This window comes from Camellia sinensis, chromosome 4 (genome assembly GCF_055761805.1).
Source record: "Camellia sinensis isolate YWXY chromosome 4, ASM5576180v1, whole genome shotgun sequence".
In the NCBI taxonomy this organism is placed as follows: domain Eukaryota; kingdom Viridiplantae; phylum Streptophyta; class Magnoliopsida; order Ericales; family Theaceae; genus Camellia; species Camellia sinensis.
In genome coordinates this window covers 111,280,021-111,286,020 of record NC_138964.1, presented here as the reverse complement: position 1 = coordinate 111,286,020, position 6,000 = coordinate 111,280,021, and the positions used below count along the sequence as shown (strand labels likewise).

The 6,000-nt window shown below is 45.4% G+C and overlaps 1 pseudogene; it reads right to left on the bottom strand.

Moving 5' to 3' along the window:
* Positions 1–300: 300 nt before the first annotated feature.
* LOC145823972 (putative LRR receptor-like serine/threonine-protein kinase RKF3 pseudogene) lies at positions 301–1,069 on the bottom strand (annotated as a pseudogene).
* Positions 1,070–6,000: the final 4,931 nt, after the last annotated feature.

Here is a 6,000-nt window from a genome sequence, read left to right as displayed (position 1 = left end):
TATATATATATGGGTAAATTACATTTACCTCCCCTGAGGTTACTGACAAATACAGGGACCTCCCCTGTAGTTTCAATAATTACAATAACCTCCCCTGCTTTACCTGACAATGTCAAGATTCCCCCTTCTGTTGACTTCCGTTTATTTATTTCACAGAAAAAGTTGATGTCATCAAAGCCAAACATTAAAATGTCTATAATGCCCTCAAGTGTCCTCAACCCATCTATGTCCGGAACAGTGTATTTTTTGAGAAAATGGTGGGTAGTTTCCTTTACCTTCATTTTGTGACTGCTAACTCCATTACCATCTCTCTCTCTCTCTCACTCTCTCATAAATCTTCAAAAATGTCTCCTCAAATCCAAATAGGTGGTCATGAAGACTACCATTCCTCATCAAATCACACACAATTATCCTCTGGTGGCCTTCTAGAGGAGTAGTAGCAGTACAATACCCTCTCAAACCCATGAGATTCACATGTCGAACGCTCGCAATGACCTCAATCTCGTCGGTGAAAACCGCATCACCTCCCACTGAGCAATTCTTGAACTGCTTTAACGCAACTTCAGAGTCATCCGACAATACCCCTTTGTATACATTCCCATACCCACCTCTCCCAATTATGTTCAACCTAGAGAAATTCTTTGTTGCTTCCCTAATTTCATCACAACTACACAACTACACAATGGTTCTAACTCTAGGTTGAACAAATCTAGAGATAGAAATTCTTTCTACACAACTACACCAACCCACAATCTATCACAACTACACAAATCACAATGGTTCTAACTCTACCATTCGAATTGCTCAAATCAGAAAAATCAGTATCTTCATTGGTTGGGCCGAAACGATTGATAAACACCGCGGCGTAAATCGAAGGGTATGCCATGCAATCGGAGAGGTTTCCAATTGATCGGCCATTCAAATTCGAAGGTTCGAGGCTCGAGAGACTGGTGGTGCAAGAAGCGCACGGCCAACCGTTACCAAGAGATTGATTACACGCCTTCACGGCATCGTCTAACGCCGATTTCGAAACATTGCCTTCGAATGCATCAAGAGTAGTGATGTTCATACAACCCTCGGCGATCCAAGAGGCCTGGAAACTGCAGATTTGCGAATATCATTGAAATTGGGGAAGAAATCGTTTATTAGGGTTTGGTATGAAACCCAACAAGACTCGGCGGAGTCAATCGGAGGAAGAAAATTGTTGGTGGTTCGGAGATAATCGGACTGAATGAGTCGGAGACCGGCCTTGATGTAGTGACAAGAGACAGAATCGGAGTCGAGTTTTGGACGATTTGAGGATTGAATGAGTCGACGAAGGACGTCGAAATCAAGAGGACATGATGAGGCCGTGGTGTGGAGGTGGCGGGCAGCGGAGGCAGTGGTGGAGGAAGAAGAGGAGACAAGAGAGATGTGGAGCTGTAGAGAGAGAAAGAAGAAGAAGATGAGGGACATCTGGGGAGTGATTTAGAGAATTCAGATTACACTACTGTTGCAATTGGAAACCAGAGTGAAGTTGGGATTGAGGGATGAGATGAGATGAGAGAGAACAAAAAAATTAAAATTAAAATTAAAAACAAAGTTGAATACTATAATCAGAGGGTATTTTGTCTTTTCATGCTCAAATAAAAGGGTAATATGGTCATTTTGTATACAAAAGTAACGTCGTTTATGTATAATTGACAGATTGGGGGAATCTGTACAATGTCAGGTAAAGTAGGGGAAGTTAGTGTAATTATTGAAACTACAGGGGAGGTCCCTGTATTTGTCAGAAACCTCAGGGGAGGTAAATGTAATTTACCCTATATATATTTATTCGGCACTGTATTTATCTAATCATTTTGTTTAAGCAGGTAGCAATTCGAAGAGAGTGCTGGTTTCAGACGACGACGTTGTGCTCGCAGAAATTAAAACCGCACTACAGTTCGTCGGCCGTCTAGACCTTCAAAAACAAGGGAGGGCAACCCACATTCTACTACGGTACGATCTGACTTACACAACTTTCTCAGAGGCAGACAACATTCCGATTGCGCGAGGCGACAGGAATCTTACAGCCCTCATCTTTCCCAGCTTCAAAAACTTGAGACAGATTGGTTTGGAATCATCTGCTTTTGAACACATGGAAGAACGAGTGGCCGAACCAATCGCCGAGGTCCCAGACCGGTTGGCCGCGGAAGTTGACAAAGCTATTAATTCGGCCTTTGAGGAAGCCAGATTGAACTCTTATGACCCTCCGTCCACATCAGGCCGAGGGGACGCCTTCGAAGATATTTTTACAAACTTGGGAGACCTTCCTGGCGATTACTCTAAGGATATGGCAGGAGAAAATCTTACGTAGATGGCGCGAAAGAGAAACGCCAAACGCATGGCCGCTCGATGAAAGGCCGAGGCCATCCATTCTGGACTTGTTTGACTAAATCTGTTCAACCTACTGTTGTAGAAGAAACAACTCACGTTATCGTGACTGAGACGGAAAAGGATGAGCGCCAAATTACAGAAGAGCGGCCGATTTCAGAGGATCGGGGTGAAAAATGAAGCGCTGAGGGCAAGGACGGCTCTGAAGAGGGCCCCATTGATAAACGGCCACGCTTAGAGGAGTCGACTGTGGTTGCTCCTTTCGTTATTAAGCCAAAGAAAAAAAACATGCCGATCTCTTCTGAAGCGTCGGCTTTGAAAAATCCAGCTGTGGCACTAAGCTTGGCTGCCTCGGACTCCTTGCCGGCTGACAAGGCGACCTTTCATGCCAAGCCGGATTTGGTAACAGTAGGTTAGCTGCCCAGTCGGCCCTTCTGGTATGTGACTGACCACTTTGTTGGTTTGATTTGCATTCGATGTTTTTTGGAATGTGACGATTCTTTGTTTTGCAGACGGTTGGGAGGATCGCCGAATTAGGTCGCCGACAATATGAAGTCGTTGAAAGGATTGGCCATTTGCAATTGGAAGTCGATGGTCAAAGGAGCAGGGTGGAGTTTGAGGCAATGAGAGTCACAATGGAAAGTGCGCGGGCCGAGGCTGAGAAAGAAAGGGCCAGGATTGCTGATCAACTCAGATCTGACGCCGAAGAGAGGGCAAACGCAAGCAAGGAATCGCTCAAGTTGGCTAAGGAGGCGCTTGCGAAACTAGAGGCCGAGTTTGAAGAGTTCAAGCAGGCCAAGGAAAAAGCCGACTCTGAGGCTTCCGCCGCATTTGAGGCTGGGAAGAGTGCCGCTTTTAATGACTACGTAGAAGAAGTCCACAAATTTGAGAATCGGGGATTCAAACACAACTGGTTCAAAGCCCTTACTGCCGCTGGGGTTGCATTGGCAATGCCAATTCCATACGAGCAAGTGGACATTGAGCCGCTTGAGTCTGATCCTGAGACTTGATTTGGGTGACATTCTAGTTTTGTTAGGCTTTTCTCAATTTCAATGTTTGTTTTTTGTTAGTTGACTCTGATCTTTTTTGGATTTTCATATGTAAAATGTCCACTACTAGCGCCCAATTTATGAATGAAAATTTTCTATGCTCTCAAGTTATTTCTTGTATTGTTTGCTGTATGAGTACATAATTAGGAGAATCAGCAGTTAGAACAAAATGTCAAGATTACATGAGACGGCAGACTTAAAAATCGATTAAATTGAGGGATCTAATTTAATCATAAACAAAATGAATTAATGAATCTACCCAATTTAGTCGATTAAATTCATGAATATTGTACTGATGAATGCATTCGTGGAACGGTTGGGTACTAAAGCTGACTAGATTGCTGAATCTGCTTTTGCCCCAGCTGGTTCATGATCGTAGAACGCCGAATAACACGTTATGAATCATGTACTAACGAATCGATTCGTGGAATGGCTGGGGCATTCAAGCTGACTAGATTGCTGAATCTGCCCTTGCCCCAGCTAGTTCATGATCGTAGAATGCCGAATAACACGTTACTTATGAATCTTGTACTGATGAATCGATTCATGGAACAGTTTGGGCATTCAAGCCGACTATATTAATGAATCTGCCCTTGCCCCAGCTAGTTCACGATCGTAGAACGCCGAGTAACACGTTACTTATGAATCTTGTACTGATGAATTGATTCTTGGAACGGCTTGCGCATTCAAGCCGGCTAGATTGATGAATCTGCCCTTGCCCCAGCTGGTTCACGAACATTAAACGCCGAATATTAGTGGTTGATGTGGCGATTGGGGAATATGACTCAGTCGGCGCCGGGCTATTGACGTTTCAATATTAATGAGATTCCCTCGGAGGTGCTGCCCTCGTAGGGAATAAATGGACGTGTACTTCGTGAACAAGGGTCCTGTTTATGTGCTCAGTCAGCAACTCAGTCTAGCTCTTTGAGGAAGATTAAACAAGTGCGAATGTTAAACAGACTTTTCTTCAACAGCAGAGGTGAAGCGAAGACGCTAGCTGAGCTGGAAGGAGCCATGAGTCGAAGCGGTAAACCTTTACGCACGGGTAGTAGGACTTCGAGGGATCGGAAGAGACACCAATCTCCTCGTCGTCGAAGTAGGTCGCCCAGGAGGGACAAGCAGCCACAGCGTAAGTCTCCTCAACCCCGTCCTAGAAGGGAACACGACGCGACTCCTCGCCCATTAAGTTTTACGGTCTTTGTGGGCAATAGACCAATGACAGAAACAGATTCGATTGTTCAAGACCCAAATGTGGCAGTCGAGTTCGCTCAACAGATTTTTTCACCTGAAGTTCAGCAGTCAATGGTAGGTCGGTAGGACTTTGAAGTGTTTCGTGGAGGCGTTCACGGGGCAGTGAGGGGACTGTATATGGCTTATGAGATCGGCATGCATCTCCGCGCCGCTCGCCGTGATATAGAACAGAGAGATGAGTGCCTTCGGAAGTTAGAAGCTCGCACCGAGAAGGCCGAACACGAGCTACGGAAAGTCAAGTCTGCCGAACCCCAATAAACTAGCCACCCCAACCCGATTGTCAAAGAGAGGGTTACTCAAAGGCTGATTAATGACGCGATCGCTGATCGTAATGCGGCTAGCATGTTCGCGATTGAGACTGCGAGGGTCGCGGCCTATGAAAAAGGCTTCCATGACGACCGACTGGTCGGAATTCAGAAGACCAAAGAGAAACTCGCCAAAGAAGTTTACCGATGTGAAAATCAAAGATTTAAGCACGGCTGGATCAAGGCACTTCAGCAGGCTGAGGCTCTCTAAGCAGAAGGGTTGGGTTCAACGTTTTTGTTGTACCAGCAGAATGATTTCCCCTTCTCCGCTTTCAAAATTGAGAAAAGTGATAATGAAGGAGCCGCCGAATAGAAGAAGATCTTGTAATTCTTATTTAATGGCTGATTTTAATAAAACGCTCAGTTTTCAATTTGTAGCGTACTTGTTATTTATTTTAGTACATATTTTATTCTGAATGTTCGCACGCTTTAGATTGTGTTTATGCGACTGACTTGAAAATGGTAGGAACGAATACCATACTTTAATCGGCCCAAAGGCGTCATGCGTCGATGGGACTCCGAATTCGGAGGCTTAATCGACCCAAAGGAGTCGTGCCAATAGGGGTCCGAATCCGGAGTCTTTTTTAGCCCAATGACATCGTGTGCCGATGGGGCTCCGAATTCGGAGTCTTAATTTGGCCGATCGTGATATCCACGAAGGGCGCTCTGAATTCGGAGGTTTAATCGGCCCAAGGGTGACATTCACCAATGGGCTCCGAATCCGGAGACTTAATTTGGCCAATCGTGATATCTATGAAGGGCACCCTGAATCCGAAGGTTTAATCGGCCCAAGGGTGTCATTCACTGATGGGGCTCTGAATCTAAAGACTTAATTTAGCCATTCGCGATATCCACAAAGGGCGTTACGAATCCGGAGGCTTTTTCGGCCCAAAGACGTCGTGCGCCGATGGGGCTCTGAATCCGAAGTCTTAATTTGGCCAATCGTGATATCTATGAAGGGCGCTTCGAATCCGAAGGTTTAATCGGCCCAAGGGTGACATTCACCGATGGGGCTCCAAATCCGGAGACTTAATTTGGCC